The 18,393-nt window shown below is 40.2% G+C and overlaps 1 pseudogene across 1 annotated transcript; it reads left to right on the forward strand.

Annotated features, from left to right (window-relative positions):
• The first annotated feature begins 5,271 nt into the window (after positions 1 to 5,271).
• On the forward strand, positions 5,272 to 7,316 carry LOC146511884 (uncharacterized; annotated as a pseudogene). The gene is made up of 2 exons (XR_014875935.1): positions 5,272 to 5,650; positions 6,049 to 7,316. The product of XR_014875935.1 is annotated as an uncharacterized LOC146511884 (transcript).
• The last annotated feature ends 11,077 nt before the right edge of the window (positions 7,317 to 18,393 follow it).

Consider the following 18,393-nt stretch of genomic DNA (forward strand, 5'->3'; position numbering starts at 1 on the left):
TGTGACCAATGTGGGTCATCCTTCACCACTATTAGCCAGCTTAAGAGACATGAACGAATCCACACAGGAGAGAAACCACACAACTGTGTACACTGTGACAGAAGCTTCTCACATTCAGCTCATCGTAACACCAAGAGCTACATCTGTGTCCAGTGTGACAAAATCTTCAGGAATCTCCGTTCATATTCCAAACACAAACATTCCCACGCTGCAAATAAACTGTTTCACTGTTACCAGTGTGCAAAAAACATGTACTTACATAAACCTCTCTTTTTGTCAAATCCTGGACATCTGTTTTTGGCAGACCATAACTTTGGCACAACACCAGCGCCCTGGACTTGTGATGTCAAGTTAAATTAATGCATCACGTTGGTACCTGGTAATGTTTATGTGAGCTTCGCTGTCAGAAACACCCCAGGATGATGCTTGCTAAGCGAATAGCATTTCAGTCTTGTTAGCCAATGAGTGAAATGCGACAGCAAACTATAAAAGAGGAGTGACACGTCTCCTAGTTTGTTTGTCCACCCCCACCCTTCAAATTTGCGTGTTGGACCACACAAGTATTTAACTATATATGTAATCACTTAAACTGAGTAATTGACATAAAGACTTCATGATATACAACAATTGTTTTGTTCAGTTTTACTGTAATTAAGCACAGTTGTATATATGATCCTGTAAAGAGCCTCATGCACGTCTCACATGGCTGCAGTCGTGACAGAGCTTTAGCAGGTTATCAGCAGCAGGAACATCATCCTAAAGATGAGACCAGCTCCAGGGCGACATGCAATTGTCAATTCATGAACTGAATCCTCTGTAAACGTTTGGAATTTGTTGTTTTGGACTGGAAAATAAAATATTTTTGATTTAATTTGAATCTTTATTTAAACGTACGCCAGAGACCATTTTTAATTTCCTGTTTGCAAACTTTTTTTTTTGTTTAAATACTACTGGAACTTTAATCTGTATTACTTAATATTCTTATTTATTTCATCTTTATTGGGACAATCCTAATGAGTAATGTTAAAAATACATTTGATTTTTTTCAAATTCAATTCCTAGGTCATTATTTTAATCTGCTGTGGGACGAGACAACAGGCTGATATTGGGTGTTGTTTTTGATTAAGCTTTTACTTTGGAGCGAAATTTAAATAAGACAGTAAGAACCCACTTTGTTCATTTGAGGAACATCTCAAAACCTAGATTTATGGTGTCAACGAGTGAACTTGAGATGATATCCATGCTGTCTACAAGACTCAACTATTGCAATAATCTGTTTAGTTGTCTCAACAGGAAAGGCCTGGCTCATCTTCAGGTTGTGCAAAACTCTGCAATGAGACAACTGGAGCCCATATAACTCCCGTTTTAAAGTCACTACACTGGCTTCATTTTAAAATTCTAGTTTTAACCTTTAGAGCCCTTTCCTTTATTGCTGATTTGATTCGTATACACAACTCGTCTCATAACCTGAGGTCATGGAATCAAAACCTTTTAGTGGTCCCCCACACTTGTTTCAGAACTCGAAGGGACCGATCTTTCCAATCTGTTGCGCAGAGACTGTGGAATGCACTTCCTCTATTTCTACAGTCTCTGAAGACCTTCAAAAAGCAGCTAAAGACATTTTTATTTCAAAAAGCTTTTAATTAGACCAGGCTTTTTAATGATGTATTTATGACTGTATTGTGTTTTTGTTTCCTCTGTTGTGAAGCACTTTGTCACATCTGTCTGTGAAAAATGCTATATAACTTTTACTTATGTTCACAGGTGGGGAGACGTAAGCGGGCGAGGTGAGCCTTGAACATGAGGTTTGCCCATAGGAAGCGGAGATGGGAGTTACTGAAATAACCACTGAGAAGTCGAAAACAAATTTTCCTTCTCAAGCCATTTCCAGGCCTGAAGATCCTCTTCTTTTCAGTCTGGGGATCTGACCAGGGTGTACCCTGCCTCTTGCCCTCTTACAGCTTCAATAGACTCCAAAATTGCAACATGTATTTATGGTCATGAGCAGTGATGGGAATAATGGCATTAAAATAAACAGTGGTACTAACACCAGTACTTGTTTTCAGTGACTAGTAACTTAACTAATTGCTTTTTCTGCCATTACAACACCGTTACTAGCAAGAAAAAGCGGTGAAGGTGTGTTGCAGAATATAAGCTCTTTATAAGCACAGAGAAAGTACTAAACTGAATCAATTTCAGCTTTTTTTCATTACGTGTGTTTTATTAATAATTACATTGTCTTTACCACACATTTGCCACACAGGTGTAGATACTGTAGGTTCAGTGAATGCTTAAATTGCACTGATTAGAATATACTGGACATTCAAAGCTAAGATTCAGCGCACTGTGTTAGAGGCTGGGATTTGATGAATTCATCACATATACAACCTTTGATCATCGTTTATGTCCAGTTGAGAATCTGTGCACTCACATGTTAAATGAACTGAAATCAGTAGTGTGATCTCCAGTCTTGATATAAGGAATCAGAGAACTGACAGCTGTTCATTTTAATCAGCCTGTCTCAGTTGTTTTAACTCTAAACATCACAAAGTAATGTGGTAACATCTGGACTGACGAGTTTACTGTCAGCATTTTAATCGCTAGTTTAAAGGCTGTAGGCTGCAGCCGTTGCTCTAACACTGTATAAATGTAACAGGCCTCAGTGCTGGTTCTAATAGTCTGAGCTGCTTCCAGCTTTATTTGTGAAGAGCACAGCAGCTTACAGAACACATAGCAAGCTTGTACAGCTGCGACATAAAATTTTCATAAGCTAAGATGGTCTCGATGCTCCTCTCTCTGTGTGTAGCCCCAAGGGGTTGTCCAGATTTATAGGCTGCATCCTCCTGAGGACCCAGCCTTCACGGTATACGTGGTCTGGGTCCTCAGGAGGCCGGGTAGGCCGGAAGTGAGCAGCTCTGAAATTGGACGGTCTTCAGAATCGCATCAGGAGGCGATTACACACAACAAAACTATTGACTACACTACACACTAAGTACACAACATTTGCGCTAAATGTTGCAAATTTCTCACATAAAAAAAAAATCGCCGTCACTTGTTAAACTTCCCCCCTTCCTAAACCACTAAATGCTATGTTGCCATATCATCTTTTGATTGGTCGACATGGTACTTTTTTCGACCAATAGGAAAGGGTGCGGTTTTTTGGTTTTGTCTTCGCTCACAGGTGGAGAGTGCTTTATGGCATTTTCCTCATGAAACGCAGTTTTTACCGTTTCTTCCCGCAGTAAATATAAACAACGACAGTATTCAGGAAGAAAAACAAACATTGCAGATATTTTTATCACAACTCTGGTTTTACGTGGCCGATCAACACAATTTAAAAACTGGTATAAAGTCCACGCTTCTTCCGTCAGTTGTTCGTCTGTCCTGCTCACATCTCCAATGGTTGTACACGTTGTCATTAACGTGGCTTCACTACACATCAGCCGCTTTGCTCGCTAAAACACCGGTGTCGGCACATAAGGACGCTGTCATAGCCTGTCAACACGTTGATTAGCTGCGTATATACGAATGTGAATCGCATTATTGGCTGGACTTTGGGATAAGGTGGCATCGCTCTAATCAGCCAGTCAGTCACTGACTAATACTGCAAAACAAAATTGTTAAAGTTTTAATTTTTTTCGTGCACAACACAGATTTTCTGTGCGCAGAGACCGCGCCAGCAGTGCGCAATTACACACGCGCGCAGCTTAGAGGGAACATTGGCTGCGCAAATGTTGGAAACTGGAATTAGCTGGGCTATGCTGTGATTTGTCACGGCCTTTGTCGTGTGGCTGTAACGTAATCGGCCTAAAAATGCGACATCAGGAGGAATTTGGACACCCCCCAAATGTAGCTTCTGAGTCACGTGACCGCACAGCAACGAATCACAGCAGAGCAGAAAATGGGGCGGAGCAAAGCGTGTGTGCAGGAGAGGAGTCGAGCAGAGAGAGCTGCTTTTTCATGAAACGGGAGTAAAGTAGTGAAGTTAGAGGAGAGAAACAAACTAAAGTATCGATCATAAACCACTACCAACGTCTGGATCGATATCTGCATCGATCCGCCCACCCTTGTCTCCTGGATCGTAGCTGAGATCAGCGTGAACCACGTGGGTCTCTGCTCCCTGATCTGTTTCCTGTGTTTGGAAAGAGTTCCAGCTTCATCACGGAGTTTCTCTCGGTTTGTGGGCTCATCTAAAGGTAAGCACCGAGCTAACTTTACTGTGAGTTCAGTTCATGTTGAGTTTAGCTCCTGAATGAGGTCTTCTGCTGCTCTCCTCGGTGTCCAACGTTGTGAACACGTTGAGAGAAGAGTGAGAGAGTGTTTGGAGAAAATCACCAACTAATCATTAGCTCAGCATGCTGGGAGAAGTTGGAGCAGAAAAGTCTTTTCATTGTCCCTGCAGCTGTTTTTCTGCATGCACCAAACCTCTGCAGCCTCATTTCTATTTACCGCGTTGACAACATCCACGATTAAAAGACCTCACGCGCCTACAGCGTTGTGTCCGGTTCAATGTGTGCTCGCTGTTCATTGTGCCTTTAGGTGCAGCTGCCCGTACTCACAAAGAAAGTTTTGGTTTGATTCTTCTTTGCTGAGATCAACATATCTGAAACAACTTTTTTTGTGTTTTTGATGCAGTGTTTTGTATAATTCCGTCATAACGGTATGTATGAGCGGTGAAACGTGTTTTACCAAACTTAAAGAAGTCCAGCTGCTTTCTTTCTAACCTCCTTAGACTACGATGACCTGTATGACTGAGAACCTTCAGAGAAATTGTTGAACAACATGACACTAACATCACATTTTCCATCTGTATTGTTGCGAGCCTTGTGTACCGATAAGATAAATAGATAAGACGAGGCCAAAAAACTGATGCGCCCACATTTTGGGAGAGCTGCATGTGTTTTACTGAATCAGGAAACAGACACACACAGTGCAGTGCGGACTTAAATCCACACGTGGCAGCACTGAAAGTACGAGAGAGACCTTTAACCTTTGAACCTGTCCCTTATAGAGAAGGAAAACAATCACAAAAGTACCCAGTGACTGTGCTGAACAATACTGGTTGGGATTGTAAAAAAGTTAAATAAAGACATAAAAATCCATTTTTTGCGTTACGCTTGTAATTAATGTTATAGTGTAAGTATTCTTTAATTATATCCATTATAGCAACTATGGATAGGCAGTATTAGTTGAATTTTTTCCATAAATCCAGCAATGAAAATGTAACGTCACTGAAAAGAAAATAACACGTCACTCATCCAGTACTGTTCTGCAGTCTCTCAAGGAAACTCAGCTGTTTCATGTAAAGTTTTCCCTTGTTTCCAAATATAAATATTTTTTAAGTATTTGTTCGAAATAAATATTCGTAAAAAATGATTTTTTTGGTTTTGTTTTTTGTTTTTTGTGTGCCTTTCCGAATACTGTATTCCGGTTCGGCTCCACCCCTCCTTCATAGGTATTGTTGTCACTGAGTGTAGTAATGTTTATTTGCTCTGCTTCTTCTTGTCAGGGATAAAATACATATCTATACTTTTTGTGTCCCAGCTGAGTAACAGGAGGAGAAGAGTCTGGTGGAGCAGCAGAGGAACAGTTTCAGCCATTTGGACTCAGCTCAGCCACTACAGAGGAAACAATGACTTCAACACAGAAGGTGAGAAAAATATCTCAGTTACACTGTTATTGAAACTGTGTGCACAGCTGGTTGTTAACAGCAGCTTTATCTTTTCCATCCTGGGCTCCTCCATACATACAGAAGCTACAAACAAAAACCACAGAAGTTACAAGAAAATACAAAGATCACATTTTATCAGCACACATTGAAACAACAACATCATCAGTTGAACTCACAATATTTTTATGACATAAAAGATTTTCTCCTTTGACAACTCTCATTGTAGCACATCATTGTAATGTGAAACTATCACCAGAAGGTGGTGGTAACACACCTACAACGTGTTTGTTGACCTCTTTGATTCCACTAATGGAGTTTCAGTTTGTTCCACGACTGCATTTAACTCACTGCCTCTGTTTGTATCTCTGTCACTGCAGGACCAACATGGAGCGAGAAGTCAGCGCTCTCAGGAGGCCGACAAACCTCACAGAACAAAGGGAGAGAAAACATACAGCTGTGACGAGTGTGGGAAGGATTTTACCCTGGCTGGAAACTTAAAAACACACCAACTCATCCACAGTGGAATTAAAGCGTACAGCTGTGACTTGTGTGGAAAATCTTTTACCCAGGCTGAACACCTGAAAACACACCAACTCATCCACAGTGGAATTAAAGCGTACAGCTGTGACTTGTGTGGAAAATCTTTTACCCGGGCTGAAAGCTTAAAAAGACACCAACTCGTCCACAGTGGAGTTAAAGCGTACAGCTGTGATCAGTGTGGAAAATCTTTTACCCATGCTCGAAACTTAAAAACACACCAACTCATCCACAGTGGATTTAAACCGTACAGCTGTGATCAGTGTCGAAAATCTTTTACCCATGCTGGAAGCTTAAAAACACACCAACTTATCCACAGTGGAATTAAACCGTACAGCTGCGATCAGTGTGGAAAATCTTTTACCCAGGCTCGAAACTTAAAAACACACCAGCTCATCCACAGTGGAATTAAACCCTACAGCTGTGATCAGTGTGGAAAATCTTTTACTAAGCCTGGACACTTAAAAACACACCAGCTCATCCACAGTGGAATTAAACCTTACAGCTGTGACTTGTGTGGAAAATCTTTTACCCGGGCTCGAAACTTAAAAACACACCAGCTCATCCACAGTGGAACTAAACCCTACAGCTGTGATCAGTGTGGAAAATCTTTTATCCAGGCTGAACACCTGAAAAGACACCAACTCATCCACAGTGGAGTTAAACCGTACAACTGTCAATTGTGTGGAAAATCTTTTACCCACGCTGAAAGCTTAAAAAGACACCAACTCGTCCACAGTGGAGTTAAAGCGTACAGCTGTGATCAGTGTGGTAAAGCTTTTGCTCACAGTACATACTTACAGCGTCATCAAGTTACCCACTCTGGAAGTAAAGCGTACCCCTGTGATTTTTGTGGAAAAACATTCCGCCGTATAGAGTCACGAAATATACACTTACGCAGTCACACTGGACATAATGTTTATTTCTGTGATCAGTGTGGAAAACTCTTTACAACAGATGCACAGTTACAACGACACATGTTTACCCACAGTGAGGAGAGACCTTATAAATGTGACCTGTGTGATAAGACTTTCAAATCTCCAAATTCCCTGAGAATACACCAACAGATCCACACCAGAAAGTAACTCTACAAGTGCAGTTACTGTGAGGTATGTATTTATATTTCTATCTTCTTATTTTAGACTGAGTGTTTGGAACAAGTCAGATCAGTAAACTTATGGAGTTATATTGGATGAATTGATTGAAAAAATGCGTTATTTTCGTCCAGTAAGCTGAGTGTTATTAGTAGAAGCAAGTATCACAGTTGTTATAGGTTAATAGGACTTGGGCTCACCCTTTTCTCTAATCAAAATAAAAAAGTAAACAGAAAACAAAGAAACAAAAACATAAGAAGAACTTTATTTATAAAGTGCTTTCAGACAAAGTTCTGTACAGCTATTTAAAAATAAAGAAATAAATAAAAGTGATGCATAGCAATAAAAGTTAAAAACAATAATTAAAACAATAAGTCTTCAACTTAGCTTTAAAAACCTCCACAGAGGCTCCACTAATATCTTGAGGGAGGTTCTTCCACAAAAACGGGGCACAAAAAGAAAAAGCACGTTCCCCCAATAGTTTTTTTCTGGCTCTAGGATCTTTTGAATGACCAGAATCCTGGGATCGGAGAACATGGGATGGAAGATAAGGGTTCAAAAGATCAGAGAGGTATGAAGGTGCCAAACCATTTAAAGCCTTGTAGGTGAGCAGCAGGACCTTAAAATCTGTCGAACCTCACAAGGTAGCCAATGAAGTGATTTCAATACAGGGGTATTGTGCTCAAATGTTCCAGTTTTAGTTCAAATGTGAGCAGCTGCATTTTGCACCATCTGTAAACCTCGAAAACCTTTCTTTGGTAGCCCAGAAAGGAGAGCGTTACAATAATCGATACGTGAAAACACAAATGCGTGGAGAAGAACCTCTGCGGTGTTTGATAAAACTTGTCTGATTTTAGCTATGTTCCTCAAATGACAAAAGGCGGTCTTTGTTGTCTCTTTTACATGAGACTCGAAGGAGAGCGCCATGTTGAACCACACGCCCAAGTTTTTAACCTTGTCCCTGCAATTTATGACATAGTCATCAATTTTCAAGATTCAATTCAGTTTTATTTATATAACGCCAAATCACAACAACAGTCGCCTCAGGGTGTTTTATATTGTACAGTAGATTCTACAATAATAGATACAGAGAAAATCCCAACAATCATATGACCCCCTATGAGCAAGCACTTTGGCGACAGTGGGAAGGAAAAAGTGGTACTGTAGAAAACTTATACAGTACCAGTGCTTGTTGCTGTTCCTCTACATCAAATACATTAAATTGGGAGATGCTCTTTGTTTCAGGCGATGTTCAGGATAAAAATGTTGAAGGAATTCCCTGACTTACTGTGTTTGTGTCTTTGTTTAGAAGCAGAGCGACACAGATGGATCCACTTCTCAACCCTGTCATCACTGTGTTGGTGGGAAAGAGTTTCACTGTGACCTTTGTGGAAAAACTTTCAATTACCAGAAAGCCTGAAAATACATCAGCGTAGACACACTGGAGATAAAATGAACTACTGCAAAGAATGTGAGAGAGGTTTCCCCACACCGAGTGAATTAAAAAAACACGAACTCTGTAACAGTGGGGTTAAAAAGCACGACTGTGACCAATGTGGGTCATCCTTCACCACTATTAGCCAGCTTAAGAGACATGAACGAATCCACACAGGAGAGAAACCACACAACTGTGTACACTGTGACAGAAGCTTCTCACATTCAGCTCATCGTAACACCAAGAGCTACATCTGTGTCCAGTGTGACAAAATCCTCAGGAATCTCCGTTCATATTCCAAACACAAACGTTCCCACGCTGCAAATAAACTGTTTCACTGTTACCAGTGTGCAAAAAACATGTACTTACATAAACCTCTCTTTTTGGCAAATCCTGGACATCTGTTTTTGGCAGACCATAACTTTGGCACAACACCAGCGCCCTGGACTTGTGATGTCAAGTTAAATTAATGCATCATGTTGGTACCTGGTAATGTTTATGTGAGCTTCGCTGTCAGAAACACCCCAGGATGATGCTTGCTAAGCGAATAGCATTTCAGTCTTGTTAGCCAATGAGTGAAATGCGACAGCAAACTATAAAAGAGGAGCGACACGTCTCCTAGTTTGTTTGTCCACCCCCACCCTTCAAATTTGCGTGTTGGACCACACAAGTATTTAACTATATATGTAATCACTTAAACTGTGTAATTGACATAAAGACTTCATGATATACAACAATTGTTTTGTTCAGTTTTACTGTAATTAAGCACAGTTGTATATATGATCCTGTAAAGAGCCTCATGCATGTCGCACATGGCTGCAGTCGTGACAGAGCTTTAGCAGGTTATCAGCAGCAGGAACATCTTCCTAAAGATGAGACCAGCTCCAGGGCGACATGCAATTGTCAATTCATGAACTGAATCATCTGTAAACGTTTGGAATTTGTTGTTTTGGACTGGAAAATAAAATATTTTTGATTTAATTTGAATCTTTATTTAAACGTACGCCAGAGACCATTTTTAATTTCCTGTTTGCAAACTTTTTTTTTGTTTAAATACTACTGGAACTTTAATCTGTATTACTTAATATTCTTATTTATTTCATCTTTATTGGGACAATCCTAATGAGTAATGTTAAAAATACATTCGATTTTTTTCAAATTCTTTTCCTAGGTCATTATTTTAATCTGCTGTGGGACGAGACAACAGGCTGATATTGGGTGTTGTTTTTGATTAAGCTTTTACTTTGGAGCGAAATTTAAATAAGACAGTAAGAACCCACTTTGTTCATTTGAGGAACATCTCAAAACCTAGATTTATGGTGTCAACGAGTGAACTTGAGATGATATCCATGCTTTTGTCTACAAGACTCAACTATTGCAATAATCTGTTTAGTTGTCGCAACAGGAAAGGGCCGGCTCATCTTCAGGTTGTGCAAAACTCTGCAATGAGACAACTGGAGCCCATATAACTCCCGTTTTAAAGTCACTACACTGGCTTCATTTTAAAATTCTAGTTTTAACCTTTAGAGCCCTTTCCTTTATTGCTGATTTGATTCGTATACACAACTCGTCTCATAACCTGAGGTCATGGAATCAAAACCTTTCAGTGGTCCCCCACACTTGTTTCAGAACTCGAAGGGACCGATCTTTCCAATCTGTTGCGCAGAGACTGTGGAATGCACTTCCTCTATTTCTACAGTCTCTGAAGACCTTCAAAAAGCAGCTAAAGACATTTTTATTTCAAAAAGCTTTTAATTAGACCAGGCTTTTTAATGATGTATTTATGACTGTATTGTGTTTTTGTTTCCTCTGTTGTGAAGCACTTTGTCACATCTGTCTGTGAAAAATGCTATATAACTTTTACTTATGTTCACAGGTGGGGAGACGTAAGCGGGTGAGGTGAGCCTTGAACATGAGGTTTGCCCATAGGAAGCGGAGATGGGAGTTACTGAAATAACCACTGAGAAGTCGAAAACAAATTTTCCTTCTCAAGCCATTTCCAGGCCTGAAGATCCTCTTCTTTTCAGTCTGGGGATCTGACCAGGGTGTACCCTGCCTCTTGCCCTCTTACAGCTTCAATAGACTCCAAAATTGCAACATGTATTTATGGTCATGAGCAGTGATGGGAATAATAGCATTAAAATAAACAGTGGTACTAACACCAGTACTTGTTTTCAGTGACTAGTAACTTAACTAATTGCTTTTTCTGCCATTACAACACCGTTACTAGCAAGAAAAAGCGGTGAAGGTGTGTTGCAGAATATAAGCTCTTTATAAGCACAGAGAAAGTACTAAACTGAATCAATTTCAGCTTTTTTTCATTACGTATGTTTTATTAATAATTACATTATCTGTGTCTTTACCACACATTTGGCACACAGGTGTAGATACTGTAGGTTCAGTGAATGCTTAAATTGCTCTGATTAGAATATTCTGGACATTCAAAGCTAAGATTCAGCGCACTGTGTTAGAGGCTGGGATTTGATGAATTCATCACATATACAACCTTTGATCATCATTTATGTCCAGTTGAGAATGAATCTGTGCACTCACATGTTAAATGAACTGATCAGTAGTGTGATCTCCAGTCTTGATATAAGGAATCAGAGAACTGACAGCTGTTCATTTTAATCAGCCTGTTTCAGTTGTTTTAACTCTAAGTACCATAGAGTAATGTGGTAACATCTGGACTGACGAGTTTACTGTCAGCATTTTAATCGCTAGTTTAAAGGCTGTAGGCTGCAGCCGTTGCTCTAACACTGTATAAATGTAAAGGGCCTCAGTGCTGGTTCTAATAGTCTGAGCTGCTTCCAGCTTTATTTGTGAAGAGCACAGCAGCTTACAGAACACATAGCAAGCTTGTACAGCTGCGACATTAAATTTTCATAAGCTAAGATGGTCTCGATGCTCCTCTCTCTGTGTGTAGCCCCAAGGGGTTGTCCAGATTTATAGGCTGCATCCTCCTGAGGACCCAGCCTTCACGGTATACGTGGTCTGGGTCCTCAGGAGGCCGGGTAGGCCGGAAGTGAGCAGCTCTGAAATTGGACGGTCTTCAGAATCGCATCAGGAGGCGACTACACACAACAAAACTATTGACTACACTACACACTAAGTACACAAGATTTGCGCTAAATGTCGCAAATTTCTCACATAAAAAAAAAATTGCCGTCACTCGTAAAACTTCCCCCTTCCTAAACCACTAAATGCTATGTTGCCATATCATCTCTTGATTGGTCGACATGGTACATTTTTCGACCAATAGGAAAGGGTGGGGTTTTTTGGTTTTGTCTTCACTCACAGGTGGAGAGTGCTTTATGGCATTTTCCTTATAAAACGCAGTTTTTACCGTTTCTTCCCGCAGTAAATATAAACAACGACAGTATTCAGGAAGAAAACCAAACATTTCATATTTTTATCATAACTCTGGTTTTACGTGGCCGATCAACACAATTTAAAAACTGGTATAAAGTCCACACTTTTCCCGTCAGTTGTTCGTCTGTCCTGATCACATCTCCAATGGTTGGACACGTTGTCATTAACGTGGCTTCACTACACATCAGCCGCTTTGCTCGCTAAAACACCGGTATCGGCACATAAGGACGCTGTCATAGCCTGTCAGCGAGGTTGATTAGCTGCGTATATACGAATTAGAATCGCATTATTGGCTGGACTATGGGATAAGGTGGCATCGCTCTAATCAGCCAGTCAGTCACTGACTAATACTGCAAAACAAAATTGTTAAAGTTTTAATTTATTTTGTGCGCAACACAGATTTTCTGTGCGCAGAGACCGCGCCAGCAGTGCGCAATTGCGCAGCTTAGAGGGAACATTGGCTGCGCAATTGTTGGAAACTGGAATTAGCTGGGCTATGCTGTGATTTGTCACGGCCTTTGTCGTGTGGCTGTAACGTAATCGGCCTACAAATGCGACCTCAGGAGGACGCGGCTCATGAATTTGGACACCCCCCAAATGTAGCTTCTGAGTCACGTGACCGCACAGCAACGAATCACAGCAGAGCAGAAAATGGGGCGGAGCAAAGCATGTGTGCAAGAGAGGAGTCGAGCAGAGAGAGCTGCTTTTTCATGAAACGGGAGTAAAGTAGTGAACTTAGAGGAGAGAAACAAACTAAAGTATCGATTATAAACCACTACCAACGTCCTGATCGATATCTGCATCGATCCGCCCACCCTTGTCTCCTGGATCGTAGCTGCGATCAGCGTGAACCACGTGGGTCTCTGCTCCCTGATCTGTTTCCTGTGTTTGGAAAGAGTTCCAGCTTCATCACGGAGTTTCTCTCGGTTTGTGGGCTCATCTAAAGGTAAGCACCGAGCTAACTTTACTGTGAGTTCAGTTCATGTTGAGTTTAGCTCCTGAATGAGGTCTTCTGCTGCTCTCCTCGGTGTCTGTTCACAGTTTATTGTGAACACGTTGAGAGAAGAGTGAGAGAGTGTTTGGAGAAAAACACCAACTAATCATTAGCTCAGCATGCTGGGAGAAGTTGGAGCAGAAAAGTCTTTTCATTGTCCCTGCAGCTGTTTTTCTGCATGCACCAAACCTCTGCAGCCTCATTTCTATTTACCGCGTTGACTACATCCACGATTAAAAGACCTCACGCGCCTGCAGCGTTGTGTCCGGTTCAATGTGTGCTCGCTGTTCATTGTGCCTTTAGGTGCAGCTGCCCGTAGTCACAAAGAAAGTTTTGGTTTGATTCTTCTTTGCTGAGATCAACATATCTGAAACAACTTTTTTGTGTTTTTGATGCAGTGTTTTGTATAATTCCGTCATAACGGTATGTATGAGCGGTGAAACGTGTTTTACCAAACTTAAAGAAGTCCAGCCGCTTTCTTTCTAACCTCCTTAGACTACGATGACCTGTATGACTGAGAACCTTCAGAGAAATTGTTGAACAACATGACACTAACATTACATTTTCCATCTGTATTGTTGCGAGCCTTGTGTACCGATAAGATAAATAGATAAGACGAGGCCAAAAAACTGATGCGCCCACATTTTGGGAGAGCTGCATGTGTTTAACTGAATCAGGAAACAGACACACACAGTGCAGTGCGGACTTAAATCCACACGTGGCAGCACTGAAAGTACGAGAGAGACCTTTAACCTTTGAACCTGTCCCTTATAGAGAAGGAAAACAATCACAAAAGTACCCAGTGACTGTGCTGAACAATACTGGTTGGGATTGTAAAAAAGTTAAATAAATAAAGACATAAAAATGTAAGCATTTTAAAATGCCTGCCTCTACAAAAAGGAATGGGAGGGTATTGTGATTTTGGGAGAAAATGTCACATTGTTAAAGCCTTACAACTGTACCTGAGAACACGTTTAATGTTTGCAGTTAACAAGGTGACTTTAATTATGTATTTTTGAATATGTGCTGATGCAGCCATGAATGGCCTAACCCTAATAATTTCCCATTTCTGAAGACTGCTTCAACAAAAATGCAGGTTTGATAGTTAATGATGGTTGATAACAGCTTGGTTATTGTACTGTATAATTAACTTATAAATTCGTAAGTATGTAATATATCAGTGTGTATTTTCTGTTTCCCTTTTAGTTGTTGTAAAACTTGAACGCTGTCACAGATGGTCTTGGTGATGTGTTAAATAAAGGAATTTTGTGTTATAATCGAGTACCACCTAATGTGTGGGATCGTTATAGGAATGTGGTCAATTGGGGTCCTTAGGGACTAGTGAAGCACTATACAAATACAGGCCAGTTTACCATTTTTATTAAATTTTAATTGCATTTGCAGATTGTTTCGGTGAAGTTTAATAAACTCCTTGCTATCTAAAATATAACAGGACACCGGAGTAAATTCTCGAGCATCTCACACTTCTGATAATCAGCTGTCTGTATTCGTATTTATTGAGGGGGGAAAGTATTTGTATTTGAGTAAAATTCAAGCTGGGCACAAAAATCAATTTTTTGCGTTACGCTTGTAATTAATGTTATAGTGTAAGTATTCTTTAATTATATCCATTATAGCAACTATGGATAGGCAGTATTAGTTGATTTTTTTCCATAAATCCAGCAATGAACATGTAACGTCACTGAAAAGAAAATAACATAACAGCCATTGCCTCAACCATGGTTAAACCAACAACTAAGGTTAACCTTAGCATAGCAAAGGTAACTGGCCTATAACCGACATAACCTAAGTAACCTAAATGTACCATATAGCTCGCACAAGTGCATACAATTCAACACAATCATTGTTTTAACCTTATACCGAACTTTATCGTTACTCTGTCAACAGCCTGTTGTCTAAATTACCAAGCTAACAGAGCTACAAGTATTTGTTCGAAATAAATATTCGTAAAAAATGATTTTTTTGGTTTTGTTTTTTTGTGTGCCTTTCCGAATACTGTATTCCGGTTCGGCTCCACCCCTCCTTCATAGGTATTGTTGTCACTGAGAGTGTAGTAATGTTTATTATCTCTGCTTCTTCTTGTCAGGGATAAAATACATATCTATACTTTTTGTGTCCCAGCTGAGTAACAGGAGGAGAAGAGTCTGGTGGAGCAGCAGAGGAACAGTTTCAGCCATTTGGACTCAGCTCAGCCACTACAGAGGAAACAATGACTTCAACACAGAAGGTGAGAAAAATATCTCAGTTACCTTGTTATTGAAACTGTGTGCACAGCTGGTTGTTAACAGCAGCTTTATCTTTTCCATCCTGGGCTCCTCCATACAGAAGCTACAAACAAAAACCACAGAAGTTACAAGAAAATGCAAAGATCATATTTTATCAGCACACATTGAAACAACAACATCATCAGTTGAACTCACAATATTTTTATGACATAAAAGATTTTCTCCTTTGACAACTCTCATTGTAGCACATCATTGTAGTGTTATAATATCACCAGAAGGTGGCGGTAACACACCTACAATGTGTTTGTTGACCTCTTTGATTCCACTAATGGAGTTTCAGTTTGTTCCACGACTGCATTTAACTCACTGCCTCTGTTTGTATCTCTGTCACTGCAGGACCAACATGGAGCGAGAAGTCAGCGCTCTCAGGAGGCCGACAAACCTCACAGAAGAAAGGGAGAGAAAACATACAGCTGTGATGAGTGTGGGAAGGGGTTTACCAAGGCTGGAAACTTAAAAACACACCAACTCATCCACAGTGGAGTTAAAGCACACAGCTGTGACTTGTGTGGAAAGTCTTTTACCCGGGCTGAACACCTGAAAACACACCAACTCATCCACAGTGGAACTAAACCGTACAGCTGTGACTTGTGTGGAAAGTCTTTACCCGGGCTCGAAACTTAAAAACACACCAACTCATCCACAGTGGAGTTAAACCGTACAAGCTGTCAATTGTGTGGAAAATCTTTTACCCAGCCTGGAAAGCTTAAAAAGACACCAACTCGTCCACAGTGGAGTTAAAGCGTACAGCTGTGATCAGTGTGGTAAAGCTTTTGCTCACAGTACATACTTACAGCGTCATCAAGTTACCCACTCTGGAAGTAAAGCGTACCCCTGTGATTTTTGTGGAAAAACATTCCGCCGTATAGAGTCACGAAATATACACTTACGCAGTCACACTGGACATAATGTTTATTTCTGTGATCAGTGTGGAAAACTCTTTACAACAGATGCACAGTTACAACGACACATGTTTACCCACAGTGAGGAGAGACCTTATAAATGTGACCTGTGTGATAAGACTTTCAAATCTCCAAATTCCCTGAGAATACACCAACAGATCCACACCAGAAAGTAACTCTACAAGTGCAGTTACTGTGAGGTATGTATTTATATTTCTATCTTCTTATTTTAGACTGAGTGTTTGGAACAAGTCAGATCAGTAAACTTATGGAGTTATATTGGATGAATTGATTGAAAAAATGCGTTATTTTCGTCCAGTAAGCTGAGTGTTATTAGTAGAAGCAAGTATCACAGTTGTTATAGGTTAATAGGACTTGGGCTCACCCTTTTCTCTAATCAAAATAAAAAAGTAAACAGAAAACAAAGAAACAAAAACATAAGAAGAACTTTATTTATAAAGTGCTTTCAGACAAAGTTCTGTACAGCTATTTAAAAATAAAGAAATAAATAAAAGTGATGCATAGCAATAAAAGTTAAAAACAATAATTAAAACAATAAGTCTTCAACTTAGCTTTAAAAACCTCCACAGAGGCTCCACTAATATCTTGAGGGAGGTTCTTCCACAAAAACGGGGCACAAAAAGAAAAAGCACGCTCCCCCAATAGTTTTTTTCTGGCTCTAGGAACTTTTGAATGACCAGAATCCTGGGATCGGAGAACATGGGATGGAAGATAAGGGTTCAAAAGATCAGAGAGGTATGAAGGTGCCAAACCATTTAAAGCCTTGTAGGTGAGCAGCAGGACCTTAAAATCTGTCGAACCTCACAAGGTAGCCAATGAAGTGATTTCAATACAGGGGCATTGTGCTCAAATGTTCCAGTTTTAGTTCAAATGTGAGCAGCTGCATTTTGCACCATCTGTAAACCTCCAAAACCTTTCTTTGGTAGCCCAGAAAGGAGAGCGTTACAATAATCGATACGTGAAGACACAAATGCGTGGAGAAGAACCTCTGCGGTGTTTGATAAAACTTGTCTGATTTTAGCTATGTTCCTCAAATGATAAAAGGCGGTCTTTGTTATCTCTTTTACATGAGACTCGAAGGAGAGCGCCATGTCGAACCACATGCCCAAGCTTTTAACCTTGTCCCTGCAATTTATGACATAGTCATCAATTTTCAAGATTCAATTCAGTTTTATTTATATAACGCCAAATCACAACAACAGTCGCCTCAAGGTGTTTTATATTGTACAGTAGATTCTACAATAATAGATACAGAGAAAATCCCAACAATCATATGACCCCCTATGAGCAAGCACTTTGGCGACAGTGGGAAGGAAAAACTGGTACTGTAGAAAACTTATACAGTACCAGTGCTTGTTGCTGTTCCTCTACATCAAATACATTAAATTGGGAGATGCTCTTTGTTTCAGGCGATGTTCAGGATAAAAATGTTGAAGGAATTCCCTGACTTACTGTGTTTTTGTCTTTGTTTAGAAGCAGAGCGACACAGATGGATCCACTTCTCAACCCTGTCATCACTGTGTTGGTGGGAAAGAGTTTCACTGTGACCTTTGTGGAAAAACTTTCAATTACCAGAAAGCCTGAAAATACATCAGCGTAGACACACTGGAGATAAAATGAACTACTGCAAAGAATGTGAGAGAGGTTTCCCCACACCGAGTGAATTAAAAAAACACGAACTCTGTAACAGTGGGGTTAAAAAGCACGACTGTGACCAATGTGGGTCATCCTTCACCACTATTAGCCAGCTTAAGAGACATGAACGAATCCACACAGGAGAGAAACCATACAACTGTAGACAATGTGACAGAAGCTTCTCATTTTTAACTCATCGTAACACCAAGAGCTACATCTCTGTCCAGTGTGACAAAATCCTCAGGAATCTCCGTTCATATTCACAAACGTTCCCACGCTGCAAATAAACTGTTTCACTGTTACCAGTGTGCAAAAAACATGTACTTACATAAACATCTCTTTTTGGCAAATACTGGACATCTGTTTTTGGCAGACCATAACTTTGGCACAACACCAGCGCCCTGGACTTGTGATGTCAAGTTAAAT

The sequence above is a fragment of the Neolamprologus multifasciatus genome, chromosome 9, assembly GCF_963576455.1.
Source record: "Neolamprologus multifasciatus chromosome 9, fNeoMul1.2, whole genome shotgun sequence".
In the NCBI taxonomy this organism is placed as follows: Eukaryota; Metazoa; Chordata; class Actinopteri; order Cichliformes; family Cichlidae; genus Neolamprologus; species Neolamprologus multifasciatus.